We start from the raw sequence: 7,436 nt of genomic DNA on the forward strand, positions 1-7,436 counted from the left end.
ATTTACAGCATGTCCTTCAAGCACTACAGCTCATTTAAGAAATAGCACACCTCAAGCATATATTACATTTTCATAAATAATGTTCGGTAAAGGATGCAAACATAGAAGTAGGTGTTCTAGAGTAAAAACAAAATACATAAAATGTAGAAAATGCTAGTAAAAGGAAATACCAGTGCTGCAGTGAGGGACAGAGAACATCTTTAGGCCTATTTATTGCTAACTGAGGATGGACATGATCAGTTCAAATATTGACCATGAAAAATAAATTTTTCCCTCCTAAGGACAATAGAATTGATTCTTATTTAACAAGGAAGTTGCTCTTATTATAACCATTGCAGCAGTTGCCAGTTGTAAACTTAAAAAAAATCCTTTCTTCCACACAGGGTCGGGACAAATAATAATTCACCTTTCTGTAGCACCCTAAAATGTTAAAACATATTTCTCACACCTCTGTGAGGTAGATAGCACTATGCATGGCAATCTTCATTTTTACAGAACATGTAACTGATGGTAAGGAAAGAGGGGGTTGTGTTTAAGTGGAAAGAAAGCTGGATTTGGAGTTAGTAGTTTAGGGTGCAGTCCCCAGGTCTGTCAGTGTGTATGTAGTCTTATATAAATAACTTTACTTAGCATTTATGGTTTTCATATACCTTAACAATAAATTGAAATTATTCAATTCTATGATGCAGGAATTCTTAACATGAGGCCTAGGAATGATTTTTTTTCATTTTTCAAATGCTTTATTAAATTCTGATTTACATCATTCATTTCCACCAGATTTTGAGTAACACATTTTCTCCCTGTTTTCCCCCTAAACACTGCCCCAAAATAGCAGTCCCACAGGATATCCCCTCCTCCAATCTGCTCTCTGTCATATCTTCTCCCACACCACCTTCAACTTTTCCAGTAGGGCATGGTAGATCTCTAGGCCCCAGTGCCTCTATATCTTATTGCCCAATTACATGTAAAATAGCATTAATAATACTACATATATATGTATATATATATATATATATATATATTTTTTTTAAACATAATATTTTAAAACTTTGAATTGAATATTAATTTCCTTCCTCCCTTTTCACCCACCCTTACTGGAAAGATAAGCAATTCAGTATAAGTTGTACATGTGTAGCTAATGCAAAACATTACCATAGTAGATATATTGTAAAAGACTGACTATATTCCCTCCCTCCTATACCACCTCCCACTTGTTCTATTCTCTACTTTGATCCCGTCCCTTTTCACTTCACGAATTTGCGTGTCATCCTTGTGCAGGGGCCATGCTAATCTCTGTATCATTCCAATTTTAGCATATGTGCTGCCAAAGTGACCACTTGTCCCTTTTCAAAAGTAGGTGCTTCCAACTTCCCTCCGCCCCAGCCTGCCCTCCCTTCCATCATTGCCCCCTTTCATCTCTTTCCCGCCTACTATGCTCTATGGAGAGATATCCTTTTTAGTGTGTATATCATTCCCTCCCAGAGCCAAATGCAATGAGAATAAGATTGACCCATTCCTTTTTGCCTTCCTATTCTTCCCCTCCATTGTAACCATTTTCCCTTGCCTGTTCTATATGAGATAGTTTACCCCATTCTGTCTCTCCCCATCTTGTCTCATTATATTCCTCTCACCTCTTAATTTCACCTTTTCAGTATCATACCTTCCTATTAAATTGATCCTGTGCCCTCTATATATGTATACATGTATACATATACACACACATTCACATATGTATTCATATGCCCATATACCCTCTGATATAGACATATATATGTATATATGTATGTGTGTATATATATATATGCATGTGTGTGTATATATGTGTGTGTTTGTGCGTGTGTGTATTTCTATTCCCTTCAACTGTTTTCATACTGAGAAAAGTTTCATCAGTGACAATTATCGTTTTTCCATGTAGGAATGTTAATAGTTCAACTTTGATAAGTTCCTTATGATTTCTTTTCCCTGTTAACCTTCTCATACTTCTCTTGCTTCTTGTATCTGAATGTCAAATTTTCTATTCAACTCTGGTTTTTTTCAACAAGAATGCTTGAAAGTCCTCTATGCCACTGAATGACCATATTTTCCCCTGAAACATGATACTCAGTTTTGCTGGGTAGGTGATTTTTGTTTTTAACCCCAGCTCCTTTGCCCTCTGGAATATCATATTCCAGGGCCTTTGACCCCTCAGTGTATAAGCTACCAGATCCTGTGTTATGCTGATTGTGTTTCCACAATATTCAAATTGTTTCTTCCTGGCTGCTTGTAATATTCTTTACCTGATCTGGGAATTTCAGAACCTGGATGTAATATTCCTAGGAATATTCTTTTTGGGATCTTTTTCAGGAGGTGATTGGTGGATTCTTTCAACCTCTATTTTGCCCTCAGGTTCTAAAACATCAGGGCAGTTTTCCTTGAGAATTTCTTGGAAGATGATTTTTAGGTTCTTTCTTTGATCATGGCTTTCAGGAAGACCAATAATTTTTAAGTTATCTCTCCTGGATCTATTTTCCAGGTCAGTGGCTTTTCCCATGAGATATTTCACATTGCCTTCTATTCTTTCATTTGTTTGGATCTGTTAAACAGCATCTTGATTTCTCATAAAGTCATTAGCTTCCATTTGCTCCATTCTAATTCTGAAGCAATGATTCTCCTCAGTGACCTTTTGAAATTCATTTTCCATCTGGCAAATTCAGCTTTTTAAGGCATTCCTATCCTCATTGCCTTTTTGAGTCTCTTTTTCCATTTGAGTTAGTCTGTTTTTTAAGGTGTTATTTTCCTCAGTGAAGCTGTTGACTCTCATTTAATAATTTTCTTCCATCGTTCTCATTTCTCTTCCCAATTTTTCCTCCATTTCTCTTATTTGCTTCTTAAGGTCTTCTATGGCTTGTAACCAGCTTGTATTTTCCTTTGAAGCTTTTGGTCCAGGAGTTCTGACTTCACTATCTTCCTCCTGTTCCATGCATTGATCCTTTTTCTCCCCAAAATAGGAGTCTAATATTGTATTCTTCTGTTTGCTTTGCTTCCTTTGCCTGGTCATGTTGCCACTCAATTACTTGACTTTTGGGCTTTTTGCCACAGCTGGACTCTACTATGAGACAGGGGAGCTTCTTACCAAATGCTGGTGTTTTCTCAGCTGCCAGAGGTGTTAGTTAGGTGCCCTCTCTGAAGCCTCCACATGCTCTGGCAAGCTGGTTGCACACCCCAGGACCTCCACCATAGACTGCAACCCAGATTGCAGGTTAAAGCAAGAGCTATTACCCCTCACACAGGTTGCTTGGTCCCCCTATAGTCTGTAGGCCTGGAGCTGAAGCTGCCATGTGGAGGTCCTCAGTGGCTTCTTTCCCGAGGGGCAAAATCCTACGGACTCCCAACTACTGGCTCTCAAAATTTACATTGCACTGATCTCTCACTTTGTCTTTAGCATCTATGTGTTAATAATTCTGAATAGCCACAGCTGCTGGTGATCTGGAGTCTCTCTAGCCAGCTGCTGGTCAGGCCCGCCCTGCGGCTAAAACCTTGGGGTGGAGCTGGCCTCAGCTCCAAGAGGGCTGAGCTGGCTGATTCCTGCCAGCCTGCCAGGATGTCTTCAGCAGGAGGTTAGCTTCTCTGTGTCATTTGGTGGGTTCTGTAGCTCCAAAGTTTGTTCAGAGTCCGCTTTTATATGGATTGGAGGTGGTGAGAGTCGGAGCTGCTCTACTCTGCCATTTTTCAGGAATTATTTTTTAAAATGTTTTCATAACTATTTCAACATAATGTTTCTTTTGCAATCCTACATAGTTTATTTTATTCATTTAAAATATCTCTCTGAAAAAAGATCCAGAGTTTTCACAAGATTGTCAAAGGAATCTGTGACAGAGACAAAAGGTTAAGAAAATGTGCTCTAATGTTTCTCTTAGCTCTAAGTATTTGCACACATTCAAATAACTTATAAGGTGCTGAAGAAATGGTTCAAACCAGGTTTCCAGATACAGCCATGGTTAGAACAGTGGATAAGAAGTCAGGAAGACCTGAGTTCAAATATAACCTCAGAAACTTACTAGCTGTGTGATTCAGGATCAGGCACTTAGGTTATTTGCCTCATTTTTCTCAATTGTAATAGCATTACCTACCTTGAAGGGCTATTGTGGGGATCCAATGAAATAACATTTGTAAAGCATTTAGCAGAGTGCACTGCACATAGTGGACACTAAATTTCCTTTCCTTTCCCTTTTCTTTCCTGATTCCAGGCCTTTTATCATGCCCTATACAAAAGTCTTCCTCTCAAGGAAAACAGTATGTTACATATTAGGAGTGTAAATAAAATGTATGATGAATCAAAGCTGATTTAAAAATATGCATTATGGTGACCAAATAATTCAAAGAAGGATTGGACTAATTAAACAATTAACAAATATTTACTTAGTGCCTGCTATTTACTAGGCACTTAGAATACGTAGAACAAAATTAGCATTTCTTGTTTTCAAGGAACATGTGTTTAGAATTCAGAAAATATTTGATATTTGGATGATACTAATAAATTAGACCATTCTTTCTCAGAGAAGAGGAAGAAGAGTTAAGATTTTTGTTTAGCACCATCACCTGACCCTACTTGAGTTCATTTCAGGTTTCATTCATTCTCAAATATCCTATCCAAGGAAGGTCTCCATCATATCTTTAGATAGTGGCAATTTTCCTGAAAGCAAAAACTTTGCCAAGAGTATTATAGTGAAGCCAAAAATGATGGTTAATGAAGACCTAATTCATTTTTAACCATGTCACCTTTTTATGCTAACAATTCTTCCAGTAAATATGTATATGTTTGATCGTGGATTGGGTTGTCAGAAAGGCAAATCATCTTTACCTACCTTCATCCTCTCCAGACTGAGGACACCCTATAGGGTCCTGGCAAGCTCAATGTCAATGTGGTTTAGCGGTGATTCCAAAGACATCTTTGTGTATTAATGAGGAGGAAATTTAGGGATACCTGATAGTCACCCTGGATTTAGTAATGTGTTCAGAAAAAATTATAGGTAGGAACCTATAGATTAAAATTGTGCAGGAGAGAGCCGCCAGCCAGAGGGACTCCAGATCAGCAGCAGCTGTAACCGTTTCCAGATTTATCAATACATAGATGCGAAGGACAAGGTCAGAGGCCAGTGCATTCTGGACTTTGGGACCCAGTAAGTGGGAGTGCGTGGCTTTTACCCCCGGGGCGAGAAACCGCTGAGACGCTGGCACAGCCTGCCAGCGCCACGTGGCGGCTTCAGCTCCTGGCTTGCAGAGTGTACGGGGACCAAGCACCAGTCTGAGGGGTAATCGCTCTTGCTTTAACCTGCTTGGATCTGGATTGCAGTCTAGGGTGGAGGTCCTGGGGTGTGTGTCCAGCTTGCCAGAGCGTGTGAAGACCTCAGAGAGGGCACCCATCTAATACCTCTGGCAGCTGAGAAAACCCCAGCGTTTGGGCCGAAAACTCCCCTGTCTGGTGGCAGAGTCCTACTGTGGCAAAAAGCCCAAAAGTCAAATCATTGAGTGGCAAAATGAGCAGGCAAAGGAAACAAAGCAGACAGAAGATTCCAACATTACACTCCTATTTTGGGGATAAGAAGGAGCAAGGCATGGAACAGGAGGAAATCAGTGAAGTCAGAACTCCTGCACCAAAAGCTTCAAAGGAAAATACAAGCTGGTTACAGGCCATAGAGGACCTTAAGAAGCAGATAAGAGAAGTGGAGGAAAAATTGGGAAGAGAAATGAGAACAATGCAAGAAAATTATGAAATGAGAGTCAACAGCCTGATTGAAGAAAATAATACCTTAAAAAACAGACTGACTGAAATGGCAAAGGAGGCTCAAAAAGGCAATGAGGAGAAGAATGCCTTAAAAAGTCGAATTTGCCAGATGGAAAAAGAATCTCAAAAGCTCACTGAGGAGAATCATTGCTTCAGAATTAGATTGGAGCAAATGGAAGCTAATGACTTTATGAGAAATCAAGATGCTGTTAAACAGATCCAAACAAATGAAAGAATAGAAGGCAATGTGAAATATCTCATGGGAAAAACCACTGACCTGGAAAATAGATCCAGGAGAGATAATTTAAAAATTATTGGACTGCCTGAGAGCCATGACCAAAGTAAGAGCCTGGAAAGCATCCTCCAGGAAGTTCTCAAAGAAAACTGCCCTGATGTTTTAGAACCAGAGGGCAAAATAGAGGTTGAAAGAATCCACCGATCACCTGCTGAAAAAGATCCCAAAAAGAAAACTCCTAAGGAATATTATAGCCAGGTTCCAGAATTCCCAGATTCAGGAGAGAATATTACAAGCAGCCAGGAAGAAACAATTTGAACATTGTGGAAACACAATCAGGATAACCCATGATCTGGCAGCTTCTACACTGAGGGATCGAAGGGCCTGGAATGTGATATTCCGGAGGTCAAGGGAGCTGGGATTAAAACCAAGAGTCACCTACCCAGCAAAACTGAGTATCATGTTTCAGGGGAAAATATGGTCATTCAGTGGAATACAGGACTTTCAAGCATTCTTGCTGAAAAAACCAGAGTTGAACAGAAAATTTGACATTCGGATACAAGAAGCAAGAGAAGCATGAGAAGGTAAACAGGGAAAAGAAATCATAAGGAACTTATCAAAGTTGAACTATTTTTTTTTTTTGGAGCAATCAGGGTTGAGTGGCTTGCTTGGGGTTGCACAGCCAGTTGTTGTTTCTGGGTTGTGGTGCTGGGTGTCTGGGCCTGGATTTGAAGCTCTTGCTTGCTGAGCCACCTGGCCAAAGTTGAACTATTAACATTCCTACATTGAAAAAGAATAATTGTAACTTATGAAACTTTTCTCAGTAGTTGAAGGGTTTAGATATATATATATATATATATATATATATATATATTATATATCTCTTTATATGAGGGTATGCGGGCATATGAATACATATGTGAATGTGTGTATATATGTCTACAGGTATACATAGATAGAGGGCACGGGACCAATTTAACAGAAAGAGATGATACTTAAAAGGTGAAATTAAGAGGTGAGAGGAATATAATGACAGGAGATGGGGAGAGACAGAGTGGGGCAACTATCTAATACAGAAGAGGCAAGAGAAAATGGTTACAATGGAGGGGAAGAATAGGAAGGCAAAAGGGAATGGGTCAACCTTAATCCTATTGAATCTGGCTTGAGGAGGGAGGGAAATACACACTAAATAGGGGATCTCACCCTCCAGGAGAATAGGGGGGGAAGGGGATGTGAGGGGGGATGATGGAAGGGAGGGCAGGCTAGGGGGGAGGGAAGTTGGAAGCACCCACTTTTGAAAAGGGATAGGATCAAAGTAGAGAATAGAACAAGTGGGATGTGGGATAGGAGGGAGGGAAATATAGTCAGTCATCTACAATACATCTACTATGTTATTGTTTTGCATTAGCCGCACATGTACAACCTATACTGAACTGC

The 7,436-nt window shown here is 39.7% G+C and overlaps 1 non-coding gene across 1 annotated transcript; it reads right to left on the reverse strand.

Moving 5' to 3' along the window:
• Positions 1–1,233: 1,233 nt before the first annotated feature.
• On the reverse strand, positions 1,234–1,337 carry LOC138145196 (U6 spliceosomal RNA). Its single transcript, XR_011164140.1, has one exon. It is a non-coding gene; the product is annotated as a U6 spliceosomal RNA (small nuclear RNA).
• Positions 1,338–7,436: the final 6,099 nt, after the last annotated feature.

Source organism: Petaurus breviceps, unplaced genomic scaffold, assembly GCF_028583685.1.
Source record: "Petaurus breviceps papuanus isolate PSGF00001 unplaced genomic scaffold, PetGlider_PUasm1.0 90730, whole genome shotgun sequence".
Taxonomy (NCBI): domain Eukaryota; kingdom Metazoa; phylum Chordata; class Mammalia; order Diprotodontia; family Petauridae; genus Petaurus; species Petaurus breviceps.